Source organism: Caretta caretta, chromosome 3 (assembly GCF_965140235.1).
Source record: "Caretta caretta isolate rCarCar2 chromosome 3, rCarCar1.hap1, whole genome shotgun sequence".
In the NCBI taxonomy this organism is placed as follows: Eukaryota; Metazoa; Chordata; order Testudines; family Cheloniidae; genus Caretta; species Caretta caretta.
In genome coordinates, this window is record NC_134208.1 from 7,185,685 (window position 1) to 7,210,418 (window position 24,734).

The following is a 24,734-nucleotide window of genomic DNA, read 5'->3' on the forward strand; positions in this document are numbered from 1 at the left end:
AAATCACAACCAGTAGGCCTGCCAATTTATTGGCCAACACATAATACCTCCTCCCAATTGCAGATAGCAGTCCATGCCAGTCAAAGCAATTATCTGCCTGTTTCACAGACAAGATCATCAAAAGTCTGGATGACCTCTCCGGATCCCAGGAACTGATGGTCACACATTAGACTGACACTAGAACACCTTCCTTCCCAGGATCCTCATGCAACAAGTGTTCCCTCAAGTTACTGAAGGAGGCACCAGTCACTACATGCAATGCCATCCTGTTTCCATCCTGACTGGTGAAATCTCACCAAAAATGCTAAAGCCCTCTGCTATCATCTCCTTTGAAGACAGCCTGCCTCCTTGAAGCAGACAGCCTGTCCAATACTCAAGAAACAGTACTTTGATGAAATTCACCTTGCCAACCAGCATCCAATGCCAGATTTCTCAAGTTTGAACAAAGTAATTAAGAAGTACAGCTTAAAGCCACCTCCAGCAACTCCTGGCCTTGCCAATACCTCGGATCCTTCCAAGTCAGGTTTTAGTCAAGGATATGGCAGACATCACACAGGCTGCACCATTAGACAAATTAGACTAATGGCTGCACCATTAGAGAATAGCCCGTTGAACAGACTCTCTCATGCTAGTAGAGGCTTGTCTACACAGCAAGTTAGTGTGCAGCAAGCCAGGGTGTGAATCTACAGCGCACCAGCTTGCCATGCACTAACTCACCATGTGGACCCTGCTACTGCGCACTAAAAAGGTCCATAGTGCACTTTGGCATACCTCCATCTGAAAGTGCGTGGTAGCAGGGTCCGCACAGCAAATTAGTGTGCGGCAAGCTAGTATGCTATAGATTTACACCCTGGCTTGCCACGCACTAACTCACTGTGTAGACAAGCCCTTGAGTTCTCAGCAGCATTTCACCATGTTCACCAGGAGATACTTGGCTGAGTGGAAGCACATGGAGCTGTCTCCCATCCTTTCTTACAGACTGACTGCACAGGGTTGTAATGGGAAGCTGCCTGTTGGACATGAGAGCACTCCCATATGGAGTTTGTAGCTGTAATGGAGAGAGGATGAACCTTGACATATACATGAGACTACTGAAGGGTAGGGTGAGGGGGTTGTGCAGATAAAAACACAGTAATGCAAAGGCAGAATGGACTAGAGAGAGGAACGATGGTCTTGTAGTTAAGAAACTGGACTGGGATTCAGGTGATTGAGTTCAATTCCCAGCTCCGCACTGCTAACTGTGTGACTTGCTCAGTATCACAATCTTGTCTGTGCCTCAATTAGCCCCCTGTAAAAGGCAGAGAATGCTTCCTTTTCTCGCTCTTCATCTTGTCAGTTTAGAACGTAAGCTTTTCACGGCAAGGACTAGCTCTTGCTACATGTCTGTACACGACAGTTCCCAGTCTTGGTTGGAGACTCTAGGCGCCCCATAACACAAATAATGGTAATACGATGCTGCAGTGCAACACCACAGCTTGAACACCTGGAGATTATTCTTGTGTATTTGGTGACTGTGCTGCTGCCGGCAAAGAAAACAGTGACTGGCGAGAGAGACAGTGGAGTTGGAATTGGGGATCCGCTATTTCTGTCCCAGAAGGGAGTGGCAGCGACTGGCTTGTATTTGTGCAGCATGCTGAAGATCTAAAGGTTTGTACAAATGCTGACACTATTCTCCATCAGTCCAGTTTGTGACAGAGATGTACGTATGTAAATACTTTGCTACAGTATTATATTAAATGATTGTATACAGTGACTCACTTCGCGCTACAATATCTCGGTCATGAATATGCTAGATGCAGTGATTGCATCATTAGTTATTGTGTTCCAAAAGTGCCCACGTGCTAGTTGCTGTCTACACACAGTCCCGTCCCAAAGTGTAGGTTAATATGGCAGTTGGTAATATGCACAGCAATTTTTCACACAGCCATGGACTTGACAACCAGTTCTATTCAGAGGGAGACAATGGCCAGGACACAGGGCTTCTCCCCTACTCTTTTTGAAAAGTGTCATGGGATCTGTAATTTTCCACTCAATTCAATTTAACACCTTATATAAAAAACTGCAACCCGTAGAACTATGCTGCAGTATCACCAAAGCTTAAGTCTGGGATTTGAACCCATGACCTTCTGATCCAGAGGTCACGATACTACCATCTTATTTAATATTTGCACACAGTGCCAGATTGCAGATGTGCCTGGATATTTTAGCTTCTAAACCATACTATACACAAGTATATTCAAGCGCACAAGTACTCTTACAGACACACTCCAGCATTTACAACAATTATTTGTGCTGATTCCATCTTCTTTGAATACGCAATTCTGTCTAGGTGAAGATATAAATGCCTCTGTACATACATACTAGAATAAACAGGTTGTGTGTACTTTTAATTACACCAATACACAGATGGACCTTTCTATAACAGTGTGCAAGACATACTGTACTCCACTGTCCTGGGCTACTGCCTAACCCTCCTCCCACCCCCTTCTCTAGATCACTATATAAAAGAGTGCACGACAGCGTCAGCAAACAATAACTTGCAGATCCATTGTATTTACTATATTCCCAAATCTGCCTCTAGGATTTATAGAAATTCGTGAAGCCCTCAGTCAGAAAATGGTTTCAAGCACATGCCAAAGACAAGTCAGCATTCCGAATCTGTTTACACAATAATCTAAAATGAATTTCCATCATAGGAAGATTTCCTTCAAATTGTGCAATAGTTGGTTTTGGGTTCTCTATAACAACGTACACGTGAAATCATTAACTTCATCTGTTGCTTTAAATTATTTCATCAATGATTAACAAATGTTAAGCAATCAGCAATTTTTTCTTTAAGCAAGGAGCGCTCTCTCTCTCTTTAAACTAACGTCCTTACTTCTGCGAGTTGCTGCGAGGATCCTTGCCAGATCTAGCCAGTTTAAACATTTATGCATCGATTTTCAAGGTCACTGCTGAAATATGTAATTTTCTACTTTAGTATGTTATTTCAAAATGCACAACATTATTAAATACTATGGGGTGGGGGAAGTAAAGCAAACAGTACCAAAAAAGTTCAATCAAAAAATATCTAAGCTAAAATACTCGTGGTAAAAAGGACATTTCCTCAGAAAATTTAAATATAATTATCTGGACATCATCTTTTGTTTGCACTGTTACATAAACACAGACATAAAAGACAGTAAAAGCTTCTCTGCCTTGTAGAGAATCCCCTCCGATCTTCTAGCAAAATGTGGTTTGCCTGGAAACAGCTGAGGTCTTCAGTGAAGGATACCAGCGTTTAAAGCTGGAGGGGGTGGGGAGTGGAGGCAAAAATTCTGAAGGTTGGGGAAGCAGATTTGTTACTAGCTCACAATAACCAAAAAAAGCACATTTTGGAGGCTTAAAGATATCAGACCGCTCTCCTTACCTGAGAGATTTCCAGCTAGACAAGTCTGTTTTCAGGCTGAGCAGCAACCAGATGACTAACATGCTGTTGTGAAGCTCTCTCTCCCGCTCTCTCCCTTCCTCTGTTCCATGTGCTCCTGGATGTTTGCAATACATTCAGCATGTGTACTCTCCAGCACATGCTGCTGCCATGACAGGCGAAGGATTCTGAGCCAGCTCTCCCACTTGATTCCCACACCAGCTGACTGATAATTAAACTAAACACATACAGCCAGAGCCACTCGAACGCGGCGACTCTTCTGGGATCACCAGTGCCACCTGACAGACTCCGCCAAACACACACAGTGGCAGGACAGATTCAGAACATTACTTAAGTCAGGTTTGCAATTCAATTACATTCAAAGAATCAAGTGAGCCATAAATGCTCTGAGATACATTTGACTTTCACCAAGAAAAGAGGGCACACACAAAAAAACCCTCTCTGAAAGCAGCCAAAGCAAACTACTTACCACCTGCATAATGCTTAGAATTCCAACTGGTAAACAGCTTTTTATCTAGCTAAATACATGTACGATCCCCCATGACCATAGGATCTCAGTGCTCCATAAACACCTGGTGTGATACAAAAGAATTACCCCCATTTTAGAGATGGAGAAATTGAGGCACAGAGAAATAAAGTGATTTGCCCAAGGTCACATAGAAAGCCCAAGGTAGAGCTGTCTCCTGAATCCCAATTTAGTACAATAGCCATTATATGTAAAGCCTATACCAGCAATCTCTCCCACACATCTAGAGTGTTAAAAAGATTAATAATTTCTTTATTTAATAATAACCAGATTTTTATGTAATTCTTTAGGAGAGGGACTTCTTTAAACTTATATTTGACCTTAAAATACCTCTTTTAATGGCTACGCTTATTACACTTTATAGTAAAAGAGGGTGTGATCCTTATTTTTAATGACCGCAGTATCACCTAGAAGCCCCAGTCAGGGATCAGGACACTTACATAATAAAAGATAGCCCCGGCCCAAACAGCTTACATGGACCCTGAAAAATGAGTTCAGTGCAAATGTTGGGTGTGCAGGGAACAGCAAGACTGGGCAGCTAAAGAAACTGGAACCACTTCAGTCAGTTCAGTATGCTCAACCAACTATTCTTCATAGTGACCAAGTTTGTGAAGGCCTTACACTCCACTCAACAGCATTTCTCTGTTTGTCTGTAGCATGATAACTTTTAAATGCCACATCAGATCAACTCCAAAATTTCAGAGAATGTTCTCGGCATCAATGGACAGAACCCTGTTGATTTTATGAAAAACAGAAAGACCCAAAGAGGGGAAATAGGGGGTACATGAAGCCCCTGACTGCTCTTTAGCGCAGTCACAAGCATCTGTGCAATTGTCTACAGGTCAAACTGTTCAATGGCACCCACACACACATGCCAGCATAACAGTACACCAGCTCAACTCTGCTCATCCACCCAACAAAATTTAACATGTTGACACTGAGGTCTGGTCTACACTACCGAGTTAGGTCAACGCAAGGCAGCTTATGTTGACCCAACTATAGAAGTGTCTACACTTAAATTTCTCTCCCGCTGACATAACCGCCCTGTTACGCCGATTTAACTCCACCTCCACGAGTGGTGTAGTCAAGGTTGATGTAGTTAGGTCGACGCAGTGTCAGCATTACTTATGTCAGCTGTTACTGTCTTTCAGGAGCCATCCCACAATGCCCCACACTGACAATACAATCAATACAAGCACTCCTAGTGAGGACACACACTACTGACACCAGAAGCAAAGTGTGAACACGCACAAGCAGCTGTATGCCAATTTAAGTTAGGTGGACTTAATTTTGTAGTGTAGACGTGGCCCCAGAATGACTTACCTTCCAGACAAAAAGAATAATAATGGTGGGGATAAGGGGGAATGGGTACGGTGCACAAAGCCCCAGTTGGGAGAGGAGAATGGTATGGCTGGAAGGAGTAATGAGAAGCATGGAGAACCCCTGGCAGGGGGAGGCTGGTGACCCTGGTATGGGGTAAGGAGGAATGCAGAACATAGGGAACAGAGGCACATGGGGAGGCCCTACCCAGGGGGAATGATAGAGGGATCTGGAAATGGTGAGGGGTCACAGAACCCCTAGTAGTGGGAGTGACTAGGGACTCTGGTAGGGGAAGGGGGCAGTCACTGGCATGGGAGGAATGGCATGCATGGAGGAAGGGGGAATAGGAGCTAACACAGAGGAAGAGAATGGAAGAGTCTGGTATGGGAGCAGAGTAGAATGGGGGGCACACAGAACCTGTGGCGGGGGGACACTGGGAGAACTGCAGGAGTCCATGACAAAGAGGGGGATGAAAGGGTGACACACAAGGTGTTTGGGTGGGGGAAAATGGAGAGATAAAAGGAGCCTCTGGTGCATACAATATGCTCAGCCTATACAAGCTACGAAGCATACGGTGCCCAGGCACCCACAGAGCTGTCATCGTAACACAATGACAAAGTGCATGCTGTTTACCCCTCCAATGGCTTGCCCACTAAGGGATAACTGTCTACTATTGCTACTACGTAACAGATTTCTACCACTTGAATGAAGAGTAAGTCAGTGCTGTGGTGCTGATCGCCCTGGATTCAAGTTCTGTTGGTGACCCATAGGGTGCAGAATTGGTATCATTTCACTATAGTAGGGGGTCACGACACGTGGACTGTAGAGGTCTAGAGGTTATTTTCATAGAATCATAGGGTTGGAAGGGACGTTGAGAGGTCATCAAGAACAGTCCCTTGCACTGAAGAGGGTAAATAAAATTCAATAGAAAAATCGTACAGAGCCCAGGCTATAGAATGGTTGCTGATATTATCAAGATCTCTGTATTTTCAGTTTAGTGACTGTGGTAGAACTGAAATATCTAGCTACAATTTACCATCAGGATAGTATCTGAATAGCTCATTCTGGATTTCCAAAGAGGGTCTCTCCCTTATTGTCTCTTTTTTGTTTAATGCTTGAGACAGAAAGACTCACTTTCATACTTTCTCCCAAAAGCCAAAAGATAAAACTGTTTTCCCAGTGAGTCAGATAATGCAGCCTACGGGGATAAAAATAGCAGAAGGAGTGAGAAATAAAGAGGCAAGGAAGAAGGGGAGGTTTTCATCAAATGTGAAATGAGTATCAGTGGAGTGAGAGATACAGGAAGGCTGTCCCAGATAGCAGGATCTGCAGAGAAGAAAACTCTTGTGGCTGCATTAAAACAGAAGAACACAGAAGCAGCCAGTGCTAAATTAAAAGAAGAAAAGAGGTGGGGGGAGAGAGAAGGTGTGGAGGCAGCTGGAGCAAGTCAATGGAGAGAGAGGGGAAAAAAAACCTCCTCCTCATTATTTAAGTGGATCCTATCATAAATCATGTCTAGTGGGGCTATTTTTAAAGGAGGGCGGATGAACACATTCCTCTTTATTCACATGAGAGGGCAGGCAACATTGTTCTCCACAAGGTAGTGTCTGCAGACCTTGGACTTAGAGAAGGGAGTTGCAATAGTCAAGTAGAAAAGAGATAAGCATGGATGAGGATTTTAGCAAAGGTGGAGCTCAGGCAGTGACGCTCCTGGATAACATTGGGGCAGTGATGAAAGATGAGTTAGAAGACCCAGGAGACTGAAGAAGTTGTTCAAGATCAAGGAGAATACCAAGGTTACAGAAAACAGAAATAAATGGAAGGGAAGTCTTAGTTGAAAAAGATAGAAGAGAGTGACGGAGCTGTATAAGACTCTCAGCCACTCTCTCAAACTAGAATTAATTGGCCAGACAAGGAGACTGTTCTCTCAACACCTATAGAAGAGGCTACCACAAACAAGTGCAGGTTCACCACTTCAAACTCTGCATGGACAAGCAAGGCCCCAGTTTGATAACCTTCAGAGAACAGGGTTTTTGTTTTTTTTTGAAAGAAAAGGATAAGGAGAGAGATTTCAGTTTTCTGTTCACTATAGGCCTTGGAATCTTCTTTTAATGATGTTTAATTTGCATGTTGCAGTTCTGAAACACATCCATGTCCCCACAGAAATTGACATATGCATAATATAAATTGGAAAAATAGAAATATGATAAGTTTGGGTAGTTTACCAAACGAACTCTACCCCTTCAGCAGTTTAATTTTTTTCATGATTCGGGCAGCAAATGTGCCCTTTTTGTAACTGTCTGGGCCCTGCAATGAATTTGATTATAGTTGGTATGACAGATGAATGATTAGTAGATGTATGGGATGCCATGTCACAGAATAATGCTTTCTATGGCACTTTCAGCAATTCAGGTAACATAGCAGCATCTGCCTCTTTAGCAATAGAGCATTTCACTGGAGTAGGAACGTTAATCTGGGTGTACAACCAAATTCCAATTTGGGTAGACTATATGCTGACTACCCAACATTCCCCTGCAATTTCAACCAAAGAGGTTTTTTCCTTCCACTCATAATACCCCTGGAAAAAAAAAAGGGGGGGTGCTTTAGTTTGTTCCACCCCAGAGATGGTTATATTTCAGTGGTGAGCAAGTGATTCCTGTACAGTCGACATCCACTTTGTACAAGGGTCTGAGATCCTTCAGTATCATTTGAGGAGACTGGAGGAGGAGAGAGCCCACACAATACCTAAAGAGGAAATAAACCCCAGTAGAAATGGATCATTCAACACAGAGAGTTAAACAAGGCTGGACTGGTAAAGAAGAATTTGCAGAAGCTACAGAAATGTTGTAAGCCTCTCCAGTTTCACTTTCTATCTCTTTCTCCGGAATATGATGATTAATTATCAGGACTGGGGAAAATCCAGGGAGCGGAAGGGAGTGATTTCCCACCTGTTGCACTTGTGCCCCAACACTTATCCATCACCCATACTGCTAATAAAATGTTGATAAAGAAGGGACAAAGACTACCAGTCACCTAGAATAAAGCCTCCAGTTTAGAACTGTCCATGAACTGGTGGGTGCCCCCAACACTCACCTAGTGTCATCACACTCCCTCACACTATGGGTCATCTACCTAGTTGTGTTCACTTTTAAAGTGAGCTGCAAAGCATTGATGGAAACTGAGGCCCTTTCTACATTGAGGAAAAATTCACACCAGTATAATAAATTACATGGTATCATTACACCAGCGTGAACTTCCAGCACATCTCTGTGGCAGTGGGACAATTGCTACAGCTCTCTCCAGAATCCCCAATTTAGTACACTACACTGTTGTGTTATACCAGTACAAATGTTCTAATGCAGACAGGTCCTGAGATCTGGCCTACACTAGAGATCGAGGTCGATACAACTACTTCACTCAGAAGTGTGAAAAATCCACACATCCCCCAAGCGACAGTTATACTGACCTAACCCCACATGTAGACAATGCTATGTTGGTGGGAGAGCTTCTCCCGTTGACCTAGCTACTACCTCTCAGAGAGGTGGATTAACCATGCCAGCAGGAGAGCTCTCTCTCCTCGGTGTAGAGCATCTTCATGAAAGCACTGTAGCGGCAAAGTTGCACCAATACAGTGTTTTCAATGTAAACCTGCATCACCAGGGGGTTTTGCTGAGAGGCCCCACTGAATAGGCTGTGGGGCACATTCAGTGCACAAAGAAGTTTTAACCATCTTTAAAGATTTTTCCCTCTTGAATCTTCCCACACAAAAACTCTCTGGTGTTACCTGAATTGCTGAAAGTGCCCCAGAAAGCATTATTCTGTGACATGGCATCCCATACAATCCATGGTATTTTATAAAACTTCCAGTGTTTGAGATGTTGTGCTCTCGGATATTGTCTATGAACCCAGAACTACGAAGAAGCTGTCAGAAAGGGGAAAAAAGGAATGTCAGGAAATTTAGTTAAAGCTTGTTGTTCTCCTGAATGTTCCCACTTCCTGGTTAGCTAAAGGAGTCAGCACAGAGATTAAGGTTTATATCAGTCTTCAATTATATATGCTGTTCCCCTTTTAGAAAGGAGGCATTTCTTTGCAGCTCCGAACAAATGAGAGCTCTGACTTTCATTATTATTTTCACTGAGGTAGCAACTAGAGATCCTGATCAAGCATTGGGGCCCTATTGTGTTAGGTACTGTATAAACATAATGAAAAACAGTCTGCCCCAAAGATTTTACAATTTAAGTTTAAAACAAGGAGTAGCATAGATGGATACAACGAACAGATGAGGGAGCACATGCTAACAGCGAGATGGTTTTTCATGAGAATGGGCAAACCCAACATTTTAAAGTCACAGTTAAAGGCCTGACCCTCTGCTGCCTTGGGAAGCGGTATACAAAGCAGCTGTAAAATGTTACCAAAATCAGAATTCCCCATTCATAGCAGTGGCAGTGTTTTACAATTATTTCTCAGTGAATATAAAAAAAGTGATCAAATGTGTCATACAGGGAAGAGCAATTCATTTTAAGATTTGTTCCAGAGTAACAATCTGACTGGTTGTTTGTGCCAGGTGAGAACATTTAAAAAAACATGGTTAGACTTCACAGTGTCTCTTTAAAGACTGAGATGACTAAAAGAGCCTGAGAAGGTGCATATGCTCTATTTAGGGAGGGAAAGCCAGGGTTTGCTTTTCAAAGGCATTGACAACCTTACAATGAGCACCTAGCAGAATATGGAAAACCTAGCCAGAAAAGCCAGTTCAAGGATAGAAAGCACCTTCATGATAAATGGAGGCATGGAAAAAGTTCTCCAGATCCTGGAATTGCTCGACTGAAGACCTAACTACAGCCAGCATCTTCAGTAGGCAAATGTTTGTACTTTCTTATTAGGAAGGAAAACTCATCTTGCTTTCCTATATAAAGAAAGAACTTGGGGGGAAACCTTCTAACTTTTGAAGTTATACTTCATAAATATGGCACAACAGGTCCCGTACTGTATAAAGAACTTGATCCTGTGGGAGACCCAAGGTCTGTGCTACTGGGTACAAGAGACTGGCAAAGTCATCACAGACGTTGGGACCCCAGCCTCTGACTCCAGGAGACATCATCACGTATTTCATCAGAATCATCCACTGAGCCCACTGGGTGGTTTCAGGTTCCTATTTTATAGCTTCTCCCTACCTTAGCTCTGATTAGGTCAGTTATCAAATTACAAATATTTATTACTCCACCCATCAGGGAAACTTACTCTCCCACACATGGAAAAACACTGATCTGCCCAGTAACTTACCACCCCTTACTTCTGGGCAGTTCTGGACACTTCAAGTAAGTGGCCTTGTGTTGTCACCTTGCATGTGTACACACAGATACAAACAGAAATCCATTAATTTTCCAACTGCCTGCCTCACTCACGCAAACAAATAAAATACTGCAGTGCAAAAGGCATGTGGGTTACACAAGCAGAAGTCTGGGATTGCTGTTAGTTATTTTGTAGATGTGGGAGGAATTATGTAATAAGGAAGTAGGAGCCAAGTGTGTAACGAGAAAGGTGTCAAAGCAGGACACTGCAGGAAGAAGGGACAACCCTCTTCAGAGTGCAGCTTCTAGTGCTGATTTCAACACCTGGGAACGGGAGGAAAAATTCTGCCATGGTCATAAAAAAAGACCCTATCTTTGGGAATATTTTCAAGAAATTTCTGTATCTCTGGGTAAAAAAGGAACATGCACCAAACAAACAATATCACAAGGAGATGCTAGGCCTGGTTGTTAAAATGAAACAACAATATGAAAAATGCTGCTCAGAAGGCAAAGACTTTGAAGATAGTGACGTGGACACATTTGAACAACCTAGATCAACTGGTTACTCAACTCATTACGGACTGTCTTCCATGTCTTACTATATGAGCAAATGATAACTTCAATTATTGTCATAAATTTGTGGTTTTGGTGGATTACTTATGAATATCAAAATATGTGTGTTCAAAATATAATTGGTATGATTACTGTGGAAGTATTTATCAATTACATTTTTACTGTTACTACTGAACATCTGGAATATTTTTTATTGCTCAATATAATCAAATATCCTAGACAAAGATTTCCTGTTTAAATGTAGTTTTATTAGGCATTTATGAACTTTAACATTTAAAAACACTTTCAAGCTGTTTGGTATGCTGCTAGAGATAAGAGTTTACACAGATTTTGATAATCATGTATGAGTTATTTTCCCCCATATGATTGGGTTTGGAATAAATTATATCATTTAAACACTGGTACAAACAGCTGCAGTAAGAGGAATCTTTCATTTACCATCTCTCTCTCTTTTTTTAAAGCCACTCACTGAGAAATACTCAGTGGCAGTGACTTTTTTTAAAAATCATTTTCTTTAGGGTCCAGCTTACACATAAGAAGTTATGAACATCCATCATCTGCAATGTGAAAAACTTCAGAGTCATTTGCTGGTACCACCACCACCAGCGCTGCAACTAATCATATGTCAGACAGTAAATAACTTCATCTCCCCTCCCACCCTGCCAAAAAGCCTTCATCCTCCAGTAAAATCACAGATGAGCTCATAATCAGGACCAGCAAATTCCAGCAAGGCTCCACAGATAAAAAGATTGTTTGGTTCATTTATGCAGCAAATTCTCCCTTTCATCTTATTCAGAACAAACTTTACATTGACAGGGTTCAATCACTAAAACTAGACTACTCTCCACTCAGCCGATTAGACATTGCTGAAAACTGCCGGTTATGAGTATATGAGAGGAGAACTGAACAGTGCAAAAAAGATTGAAGAGAAAATTTTTAATCTGAGTCTTGATGGGTGCAGCAATGTATACAATGATTCTGTAATATGTGCCTGTGTGACAACAGAAGACGGGGTTGTCTATCTTACAGAAACAACGGATACATGAGGAAATGCCCTTATAGTAGAATACTTAAAAGTAGCAGTAAAAGCCATAACCAACTGAACAAAAAGTCAAGTGTGTAGCTTTGTCACAGATGATGCAAATGTAGCAAAGATGAGAAGAAATCTAGAAGAAGATTATGAAGGAAACCTAAAACTTTCAACATATGGGTACAGTGCTCATTTGATGCTGACTTTACACAAAGACTAAAGTACAGTAGAACCTCAGAGTTACGAACACTTCAGGAATGGAAGTTGTTCGTAACTCTGAACAAAATGTTATGGTTGTTCTTTCAAAAGTTTACAACTGAATACTGACTTAATACTCTTTGGAAACTTTACCATGCAGAAAAAAATACTGCTTTTAATTGTCTTTAATTTAAGTGAAACAAGCACAGAAACAGTTTCCTTACCTTGTCAATTTCTTTAAAAAAATTCCCTTTTTTATTTTAGTAGTTTAGGTTTAACACAATGCTGTACTGTATTTGCTTTTTTTAGCCTCTGCCTGATTGTGTACTTCTGGTTCCAAATTAGGTGTGTGGTTGACTGGTCAGTTCATAACTGAGGTTCTATAGTACAGCTCTAGGTAACATGGGAAAGTACATGATAACAAGACTTGTGGTCAGGCAGAAAGCAGCAGATGTGGTATATTTTGACTTTAGTGAGCCTTTTGATACGGTCTCACATGCCCTTCTCATAAACAAACTAGGGAAATGCAACCTAGATGGAGCTACTATAAGGTGGATGCATAACTGGTCGAAAAACTGTTCCAAGAGCGTAGCTATCCATGATTCATTATAAAGCTGGATGGGCATATCAAGTAGGGTCCCGCAGGGATCAGTTCTGGGTCTGGTTCTGTCCAATTCTTCATCAATTATTTAGATGGCACAGAGAGTACACTTAGTTTATGGGGATAATATCAAGCTGGGAGGGGTTGTAAGTGCTTTGGAGAATAGGATTAAAATTGAAAATGGTCTGGACAACCTGGAGAAATTGTCTGAAGTAAATTGAATTTCATCCTATTAGAAAAAATACAAAGTACTCCACTTAGGAAGGAACAATCAGCTGCACACATACAAAATGGGAAATGACTGCCCAAGAACAGAAGGTTATAGTGGATCACAAGCTAAATATGAGTCAACAGTGTAACACTGTTGCAAAAAAAAGCAAACATCATTCTGGAATGTATTAGCAGGAGTGTTGTAAACAAAACACAAGTAGTAATTCTTCTGTTCTACTTTGAACTGATTACGCCTCAACTGGAGTATTGTGTCCAGTTCTGGGCACCACATTTCAGGAAAGATGCGGACAAATTGGAGAAAGCCCAGAGATGAGCAACAAAAATGATTAAAGGTCTAGAAAACATGACCTATGAAGGAAGTTTGAAAAAACTGGGTTTGTTTAGTCTGGATAAGACTGAGGGGGGACATGAGAACAGTTTTCAAGAACATAAAAGGTAGTTCCAGGGAGGAAGGGAAAAAAATTGTTCTCTTTAACCTTTAAGAATAGGGCAAGAAGCAATGGGCTTAAAGTGCAGAAAGGGCGGTTTAGGTTGGACATCTGGAAAAACTTCCTAACTGTCAGGGTAGTTAAGCAATGGAATAAATTGCCTAGGGAGGTTGTGGAATCTCCATCATTGGAGATTTTTAAGAGCAGGTTAGACAAACACCTGTCAGGGATGGTCTAGATAATACTTAGTCCCGCCATGAGTGCAGGGAACTGGACTAGAAGACCTCTCGAAGTCCCTTCCAGACCTATGATTCTATGAATAAAGGAAAATGTTGCTGAAATTGCAAAATACTCCCATAACAACCATTTTGCTTCAACTTCACTGAAGAGAGCAGGAGGATCCAAACTAATTCTCCCCCAAGATGTGCAATGGAATTCAGTGGCTGATTGTTTTGAGCTATTTATTATGAATTGGCCTATTCTGATGACAATTTGTGATAATCACTGGACTAAAGAGAAATGTAGAAGATTTGCTGAATATACTGAAACCTATTTCCATAGCCTTGGATAAACTGAAGAGAGATGGCTGCTGCATTGCTGATGCTGTTGAAATTTGGAAAGAACTTCAAGATAAATTGCAGGCAGTAAATAAGGGTATGGATCAAGCACTTATTCCACTTCAATTTCTTTGTCAATATTCTCAACTCAAAGTACCACAGTAGATGCCTAACTGCTGAAGAAGTGCCATGCCATGGGCATCTAATCACCACTCATCAACCATAACAAATTTCAGGGCTGGAGGTGAACCATTCAAGCAGTACGTGTTTGTTGCTGATGTTTTAAAGAAAGTCAAACCATTGAACTGGCGGAAGTCACTAGCTAAACACCTGGAACCAGAGTTTGTTGAAGTGCTAAACCAGCTTTTGAAAGCAGTACCTCTTATGCAGGCACAGAAAGAATATCTTCTTCACGTGGACCAATTCACTCGAAGTTGAGAAACCGACTGGGAGTTGAAAAAGCAGGAAAACTTGTCTCTCTCTCTTCCAGTCTATGAATAACAATGAGGAGGGAGGGGATAAAATCTGCTAGTTTTAAAAGTTTGAAGGACAACCTAAGAAACTTAGGAGATGGTTGTCTCATTTTCAAGAGACTTAGCAAGTAGGAACTTACACTGCAGTCACTTTCACTTAGACATATTTGAAAATTCTTCCAGGCTGACCTGAAATCAGTTTAATTCGCTGACTAGAGTTAATAAATCTGTTTAATAAATCACTTAGTTGTAAATGTGAAACATATTTTGATAAGAACAAGTTTATGTATCCAAAACATTTCACATTGTTTTGTTTAATATAAATTTTATATGCTGTTTTGTATGTTTATTTAAATCCCAGTTACCATACTAATGCAGCTTGACACAAATCATGAGTTGTAAATGTGAAACATATTTTGATAAGAACAAGTTTATGTATCCAAAACATTTCACATCGTTTTGTTTAATATAAATGTTATATGCTGTTTTGTATGTTTATTTAAATCCCAGTTACCATACTAATGCAGCTTGACACAAATCATGAGTTAATTACATAGTAAATAAGCAATATATCATTCACCATTTTCTAACATATTAAAAATGTACAATGAATAAAACTGAAAATATTAAGCTATATAATTTACATAATATATTTACATTTATATTTAATTTACATAATAAATGTATATAGTTATAATGCACCTTTCTAGGTAGCAAAAAGATGTATCAAATCTAGTGTAAAGGTTCTGTTTAGTTATAAATTAACATGTTTTAATAGTTATATCAACCATTTTTTTTTAGAAAATAACTGGAAGTACAAATGGAAAAGTTGATTAGATTTGATTATTTAAATGTAGGCTTTCCACTTCCTGATTTAAATCATTATTTAAATTGCTGATTTAAATCAATCCACCCAGTTGTGTGTCAACTCTTAGGTCTATTGGCCTGGTCTCAACCATTTTGACTTGCAATTTACATATGAAAACTGCATACAGGATTCTATCATCAATATTCTCATCAGAAATATATCCTCTCTTCAGTATTCCATCCAATCTCAGCAAGAAAAGGGATTGCAAGTTACTCGGAGTAGAAAGCAGACCTGGTTCTATTGCATCATTCACCTCCCCCAGAGATAATTACTCTAACATGCCAGCTTCCTTAATTGGAAAGAAACCCTGTTTATAACCCACAAATTATTCATGGAGACTAATCATCCACCAAGAGGCATATTCTTCCTTTGTGCTTTGTTGGCCTCTGTAAACTCTAAAAGTGTCCTGGTCTGGGTTATAACCAGCTTGCAGACTGACAGATGCTTCCTCACTGTGACAGCAGCATCTCTTTGGCCCACCTACAAGTGACCACGGACTACAACTGGAGAATTACCACAACGGACTATAAAACAACAAAGCACAAGTGTACAAGACACAGCACATTGTACAGGTGATGGACACTGACCTTAAACCTGCGTGATGAAGCTAACATCCTTTGACAGTTGCTCTTTCAAATAATACTAACAGCAACCACAGACAGAAGAGAACATAAGAATGGCCATATTGGATTAGACCAATGGTCCATCCAGCCCAGTATCCTGTCTTCCATTAGTGGCTGGGCAAGATGCTTCAGAAGGAATGAACAGAACGAGGCGATTATCTAGTGATACATCCTCTGTCATCCAGTCCCAGCTTCTGGCGGTCAGAGGTTTGGGGACACCCAGAGCATGGGGTTGCATCCTTCACCATCTTGGCTCATAGCCATTGTTGGATCTATCCTCAATTAACTTATCTAATTCTTTTTTTAAACCGGTTACACCTTTGGCCTTCACAACATCCCGTCAATGAGTTCCACAGGTTGACCATGCATCGTGCAAAGAAACACTTCCTTAGGTTTGTTTTAAAACTGCTGCCTATTGGGTGACCCCTGGCTCTTGTGTTATGTGAAGGGGTAAATAACACTTCCTTATTCACTTCCTCCACACCAGTCATGATTTTATAGACCTCTTTCATATTTTTCCCACTCCCACCCATCCCATCATCTCTTTCCAGCCTGAACAGTCCCAGTCTTTTTAGATCTCTCTTTATAGGGAAACCGTTCCATTCCCCTAATTATTTTTGTTGTCCTTCTCTGTACTTTTTCCAATTCTAAGATATCTTTTTTGAGATGGGGTGACTAGAACTGCATGCAGTATTGAAGGTGTGGGTGTATCATGGATTTATATAGAGTCATTATCATATTCACGGCCTTATCTGTACCTTTTCCTAATGGTTTCTAACGTTCTACTCAGGGGGGTGTTTGACTATCGCTGAACACTGAGTGGATGTTTTCAAGAAATATCGACAGCTTACTTAGAACCCATTATTGTTTATGTACGGTTGGGATCATGTTTTCCTATATGCCTTTGTTTGCATTTATCAACATAGAATTTCATCTGCAACTTCGCAGCCCAGTCACCCAGTTTTGTGACTCCCCTTTGTAACTCTTCGCAGTCAGCTTTGAACTTACCTATCTTGAGTAGTTTTGTATCTGCAAACTTTGCCGCCTCGCTGTTCACTCCTTTTCCCAGATCATTTAGGAACATGTTGAACAGCAGTGGTGCCAGTACAGATCCGTGGGAACCATTTATTCCGGCCCTTTCTTTCCTGTCTTTTAACCATTTATAGATCCAAGAGAGAACCTTCGCTCTTATCTCATGACTGCTTACTTTGCCCCAAAGCCTTTGGCGAAGGATCTTGTGAAAGGCTTTCTGAAAGTCCAAATACACTTTATCAACTGGATCACCCCTTTTGTCTTCCTCAAAAAAACTCTAATAGATTGGTGAGGCATGATTTCCCTTTACAAAAGCTGTGCTGACTCTTCTCCAACCTACTGCGTTCATCTGTGTGTCTAATTATTCTGTTCTTTAGTATATTTTTTGCCTGATATCAAAGTGAGGCTTACTGACCTGTAATTGCCAGGATTGCCTCTGGAGCCCTTTTAAAAACAGTTGGTGTCACATTAGCTATCCTCCAGTCATCTGGTGCAGAGGCTGATTTAAGGGATAGGTTACATACCACAATTAGTACTTCTGCAATTTCAAATGAGAGTTCCTTCAGAACTCCTGGGTGAATACTATCGGATCCTGATGACTTCTTATTGTTTAGTTTATCAATTTGTTCCCAAACCTCCTCTATTAGACACCTCAATTAGTTCCTCAGATTTGTCACCTAAAAAGAATGGTTTCTGTCCTCTCCAAGCAGGAAATGATAGACAGGGAACAACCAAGGAAATACATCTGAGTGAAGATATTAACTGCACTGAGAGGGAGAAAAAGAAAAAGTTTCAACTCCTTGTGTCCATTTCAGACAATGAAGTCAGACCTCTGCAATTCAAGAACAGGTTTGTTCTCCTGCTACCCTCAGTACACTGTAAGAAACGTTACAATTTTTATACATTATGGTTAGTTTCTGAATTCAGAAGATGAAGTTTGTTACACGTTTATCTTAAATGACTGTCAGCACTTAGAAAAGGAGTACTTGTGGCACCTTAGAGACTAACCAATTTATTTGAGCACTTAATGTTTCTATTTAGTCCAGTCCAAAAGCCTACACTTTAATTAAGTTCACAGTTTGATTTAAAAGCATGCCAACTACATTTGTGAGCAAGATGCCTTTCTCAGGCTGCTCTATTAAATCCACACATACATACAAGACCAAACTTACCCCCATATTGAGGTTTGGCTTTATTAAGTAAGAAATCAACAATACAATAAAGTTCATGTCAAACTTTCTCCCTAGGGTTTCTCCCTCAGGACTGCTCAGTCCACACCCTGTATTTTCCCAGACAGGCACTCCTATCTCCCTTATAACTAGGGGGGATTATAAGACACTTGCACCAGTGATTTAGCAAAATCCATGTAACCCTCTTCACAGCCAGATCAATGCCTGTTAACAGGGTGGAATATTTGAGGAAATCTCTGGCAGTACAATACAATTGTGTATATTACATGGCAGAATTATCTTTCATAAGTCACAGGTTACAACCAGAGTTCAGGAAATAGTGTGGTTTTCAGAATCATCTTACACAGATGAAACCAAAAATCTTTTGTGCCCGCCCATAAAAGGTGTATGAAAAACAAATCCTTACTCATCATTGTGCCTAGGACCACCACACTAGTTTGATAGGGCATTGTAGATATATATCCAGCAATTTTAAGTCCAGACCTAAGTTTGATTTTTCACTTTCTGCTACCGTTTTGAAAAGGCACAGTTAACAACCCACTCACTCCTGATTGTAAATATGGCTACCTATTCTAAAATTACAGTGGTCCTTTTATTCACTACCCAAACTCCATGTAAGGAGCTACAAAATTTCTGTCACACTGCCTGCATTGAGCATTTCAAATTTTGCCCTGGAGAGATCCTATCTTTCAGAGTCAGATATTTAGTCATAACTGAGAAATAAGCCAGCTCTGGTTTTAATATGAACAAAGGCCACCAAGTGGGTGAATGATGAAATTTGCTTGCTATTTTTGCAATGCAGCCTTCTGCACGCTAGGGAGAACCCTGAAACAACCTATTCTTCTCAGGACTTCAGATTGGGCCTGAGCCAGGATTTCCAGAAGTAAGAGCTAGTTATTCCTAAAGAATTGCAGTCTCCTACATAGAAATGACACAAGTAAACACCTTAGCACCTGCTGCTTATTCTTCTGCTGGATAATCCACCATATATATTACTCCTAGGGGAATTCTGTGCCACTGCACATATGCAGAATTCATGTCCCCCGCAAATTTTTTTTCTCCGCAGAATAGAGTTTGCTGGAGAGGCACTGCAGTCACACATTTTGCCCACCAGGGGCTGCTGTGGCAACAGAAGAGAGGACAGCCAGCCAGCAGAGAGGGAGGGGGAAGAGGCTGCATTCCTCACAGCAGGGCCAGGTGAAGAGGCACAGGACAGACAGGGCACACAGGGCTACTGGGAGGTTACAAACTGGGATTCAGAAGGGCTAGTGGGGAGGACAGACTGGGGCATGAGCTCAGGAGCTAGTGGGGTGACAGCACTGAGCCAGGGGCTGAATGGGTAGGGGGCTGCACAGCCACATGGGGACCGGGTGTAAGAAGGTCCAGGGCCACATGGGATGCAAGGACACACAGGGGCAGATGTGCCTGACTGAATGGGAGTGGCTAGGGGTCAGCCAGGATGTGCATGGGGGAGGCTCCCCAACAATCCCCCCCCCTACAAAAAAACCCTGTTCTATACTTCTCCCACCTACACCCAACAACCCTCCAGGTTCAGTCCCAGGCTCCTTCCCTCTCTCTCAGCTCCTCTGTTACCCCTACTCCCTCAAGCCTTTGCACTGCTTCTGTGGGGTGCAGGAAATACATTTCCGTATTGTAGTTTAAATGAATTACTCAAAATTCTGTATTAATATGCCTAGTAAGGAGTCTATTTGTCAAAAAAACATTTCCTGAAACTCTTTTTTGTTGGTTTGTATTGTTACAGACATACTTACTGACAGGTACTTTGAAATAAATTACCAAAACAACTGAAACCGACATGATCATTGTGTTATTTTGACAAATAAAATATGCAGAATTTTAAAATATAGTGTGCAGAATTTTTTAATTTTTTTAGCAGAATTCCCCCAGGATTAATATATTTGTAACACATCTTTAACTAGGAAGTGCAGTTAATTTGATACAGAACCTCCACTGGCTCTGGTAAGGGAAAAGTGAAGTTTGTTGCTGAAATTGAAAGTCAGTCGAGAATCGCTAAGCGACAAAAACAAAAGATGTTCTTCTGAATGGATGTGGTGTGCTGTAAACTCTGCAGTGGTGCAATCATGATTTTCAGCAGCAAGAAGCACATCTAAAAAAATCCCCAGATCTCAACTCAACAAATCCTCAAAATGTTCATTCCAAATGGATTAAGTATATACTAGATCCTCACTAGTTTTCAGCAGCGATCAGGGGACTGACACAAATGCCTGAATTTTGCAAGTTAGTAAGTGAAGAATAAATACAAGGAGGAGACTACATCATAAAACTTAGTTGTCTTATTTTAACAACTGCAGGTTAGCTAGTTGGTTATGACAACATAGGGAACTCTGTTCCAAAGGACAAACTAAAGAGACTGACCAAAAGTCTGCTGCTTAAAAGCACTAGTTTTCCAGTACAGGAGGAACTCAATTTACCCAGTGCAGGATCGCTTCTGGCCAGCCTTCACATGAAGCCACAACACTGGGAAACAACACAAGCAGCATTATTATTATTTTCTTCTCACTACAGTAACACAGTCATTTACAGAGATGAGGGTCTCATTGTGCTACATGCTGTATATACACATAGTAAGAGAGAGTCCCTTTCCTGAAGAGCTTACAAATCTAAATAGGCAGGGTGGGACAGAGGCACTAAGAGAAAAATTGACTTGCCCAAGGTCACCCAGCAGGTCAGTGGGAGAGCTGGGAACAGAATCCAGGACTTCTGACTCCCAGTTCAGTGACCCATCTACTAGGCTTACACTGGTCTCCCAAATCTCACACAGCTTGCATCCCACATAAGGGATAGGCAGAACTGCTGTCTTTGTGCTAAGGGACACACCGGATCTTGTCCCTCTCTACTTCCCAGGGGACATACAGCATCATAAAGGAAGTGGGGAAAAGGCAGAACTATTGGTCCCACCCATTCCAGTACCAACCTACAGGCTGCATTGCATACGGAGGTTTAGTAGCAGCCAATATACCTGCTGTATATTGAGAAGTTCAGGAAACATCCAGTGCCACCCTGAGGCACTGTGAATCAGCACTGCCCACAATGTAAAGCCATGCCTAAATAGCTCCAGCTAGCCTTACATTTGGGGATACCATGAGCTACTCTTTCAAGTCAAGTCTAATAAGCGCGGTCTCCTGAACAGAGGTAACTGCACTTCAGAATGTACCACTGCATATCTGTAACCACCTTAGCTGAGTAGCAAGCAGAGACTGCTATTTGGGGGCAGATTGGTGACACTCTACTGCACTATTAGGATCCATCTCTAGATTGGTGTTGCTCTTGGCCATTCCCTCTGAGCCATACATTTCCCATCTGAAACAATAAGATGTCACTTTAACCTCTGCTCTGCATAATTCTAGAATTAAATTTTTATTAATATTTTTAGCACTTTCCACCTCCAAGAGCTTCACAGACAAAGCATTTAGAAGTAGCAGGCTGTACACAGGCCCCCTCCTGAGCAGAAAGGATCAGTATCTCACTGCCCTTATTATTTTAATTTTAACGCCTCATAAGAGGTTTCACAACAGAAATAATTATAAACTAGTGATGAAAATATCCTGCCTCCCATAGAGCGGAGGGGACCTAAGGGTTCAATTATACGACAAGAGAAAAAAAACAAGAGATACCTTGGATCCAGTCTCGCTTTTTGAAGTGTGTTGCCTTTGTTATTCTTATCTAATTGTAACGGCTTAGGTAACCAGCCTTAATTGTAAGCCAGATGTGACTGGGACACGTGTTCTACGAAATATGTTTGATGTCAGCATCTCTGACAGCCTGCCGAGCAGATCGGTTAACACTTCCTTATTGTTCTGCTTTTATCAATACCATCTAATGGACCAGATCTATTCCCAAATGGGAAGCAGGACTGAGCCCATTATAAACACTAAAAAGATTCACTATATTTTATATTATAATCTAGAGGACTTTTTTAAAATTCAAACATTGCCAGAGGTTTTCTTTATTCTGCAAAATTAATAAAATTATAATTTGGAAAAGATGGTCTTGTGATTAAGGCCCAGGGTTGAGGTCAAGGTTTTTTTCCTGATGCAGCCATGGACTGCCTATGTGATTTGCTGAGGGTCACACAATCTGCATCTCAACTCCCTCCTCCTTCCTCCCAAAATCTGAGGGGGGGGGGGGGAAATGCTTCCTCTCTTCCCTAGGGAGAAGAGTTATTCATTAATGTTCATATAGTACTTTGAGATACTCCACTGGAAGTGTTTATTATAAAGACAATATCCTCTACAGAATTCTGAGTCTATACATGAGTATCACTGTCATATCAAAGGTAACAATAGCCTGACCATGAACATATTGAGAAGCCTACTGCAGATGTGGCCTATATCAGAGCTAGTTATGGCCCAGATTGCCACTAGTCTGTATGCAGAGATTAGGCACAAGATTTCCTTATTCCCCTGGCATACCTTGCACAAGGACAGATAACCCCAGTCCCCCATGCTTAGTGGAGTGCAGAGTGCACTCCCTCCATGCGTCCTCAGGGGAGCACATTGTTCCAAAGGGAGCAGAGAGCGGTAAGGCAAATTCCCTCTCAAGATCCACCCTCCCAACAAGAGCCTGTGTACAAAGTACCCAATCTGGCTCTGCATATGAATTATTTTAAAGAGAGGTGTGTGCCAGTGTTCTTATTTACACTGCCATCAACAGCATTCAAATCAAAGTTATACACTACTGGCAATGCAATTTTACAAAATAGCTGCATTAGAGAAGAGCGCACCCTTAGCCTGCAGAACAAGGCAAGCAAACACATGCGTAAAGGGGCAAAACGTGTAGCAAATTTTGAAACTCTTAGCCCTTAGGGTTTAGAAAAGAATTTAGTTAATTACACTGAAAGAGAGAGAGAAAAAAAGAGACACACACACACAATCTCTTGAACTTTGCACACCAGAAGAGCTTGTCAATTTTTTATTTTACATCAATTATTTTTAAAGTAGAACATGCCTAATGTACTTCTGATCTCTTACCATTTGAGTCTTTAAAGCAAAATTTAATACTCAAACTGTTGAGTAAGACTCAAGTAGCTTAAAGGAAGAGCACGTCTGCCTGTTAAACCTACTGAAAATCTCCTGTTCAAACATATTAAACAGCACCATGATAAAACACTGAAAACAGTCAACCATTGGAGACAGCTGTACATTTACAACTAGAGATATACATGTTCCCTTTTGGCATGCAACCTCCGTAAACTGAGGTCAAATCCTGATTGTTTTAGTCAAGTACACACTCTCAGTAAAGTCAATGAGCAGTCCACTCAGATCAGAAAGGCAAGTATCATTTGGACATCATTAATAGCAGTAGCGTTTTTCCTACAATGCACAATTAGTCTGTTGAACTCATTGCCACAGAGTATATCACTGACCAAAAGATATACCAAGATTCAAAATAAGATTAGACATTTATATGGATAGAAAAATATTGACTTATAATATTATATAAACAAGAATTTGGAAAGGCCTCTAAATCCTCCTGCTTCAGGGCATACGCTAACATCTAGTTTTGGGGGTTAGGAGGAAACTTTCCTAAGGGACAGGTTGCCCTTTAACTACCTAACTGCAAAGATTTTTGCACCTTCCACTGAAATAGATGATGCTGGCCAAGTTCAGAGATGGGATACTGGACCAGATGGACAACTGTCTGATCCAATTTGATAGTTCCTATGTATTACAGCAGTGTCCCAAACCTCCAACCCAGAGTAGGGCCCCAGTGTGCTAGACGCTGTACAAATACATAGAATGAGACAGTCCTGGGCCCAAAGTTCTTAATATCTAAATAAATTAGACAAAGAAAGAGCAGAAGGAAGTATTCTCTCTCTCTTTTTTTTCTTTTTCTTTTTTTTTAAACAAATGGGGACCTTAAGTACAGAGATCTTAAGTGGTTTGCCCAAGATCATACAGGAAGTCTGTGCCAGGGTCAGGAACTGAGCCCAGAACTCAAGTCTCAGACCAGTTTCCTAACTACAAGGCTATCCTTCTTCCCCACAAACTTGTCTATTAACTACTCTAGTGACCAGGCTACTAAAAGGAACAATAAATTATTGTACATTGCTCCATAAACCTCTTCTTCCCGGCTAGTATTTATTTTCTTATCAAGATATGCTGATTGTCTCCAAACTGATACAAATCACGTTTATTAGTAGATTGTAACAGTTATCTTTTTTGGTGTCATATTCAAAAAGCAAACTGATAAACTAAAGCTTTATCTCTACACAATTTCTCCAGCTATAAACACACAGCTTGGATTTGGTATCTGGATTACTACTACAGTAGTGAAATGCTTGGCTTGTGATGGGGAAAGAGAAGGGTAGACAACTTTCCCTAC

At 41.0% G+C, this 24,734-nt stretch overlaps 1 protein-coding gene across 11 annotated transcripts in view; it reads right to left on the reverse strand.

The window, feature by feature from the left end:
- NCOA1 (nuclear receptor coactivator 1) overlaps positions 1 to 24,734 on the reverse strand; it is a 361,163-nt gene that overhangs the window by 187,992 nt on the left and 148,437 nt on the right. The window contains exon 1 of one of the 11 annotated variants that reach the window (XM_075126308.1): positions 3,410 to 3,634. The exons of the other annotated variants lie outside the window; for them this stretch is intronic. The gene's annotated coding sequence lies outside the window, so the exon portion shown is untranslated. Of the gene's footprint in view, positions 1 to 3,409; positions 3,635 to 24,734 lie in introns of those variants that run through there. 11 annotated transcript variants of the gene reach the window in all.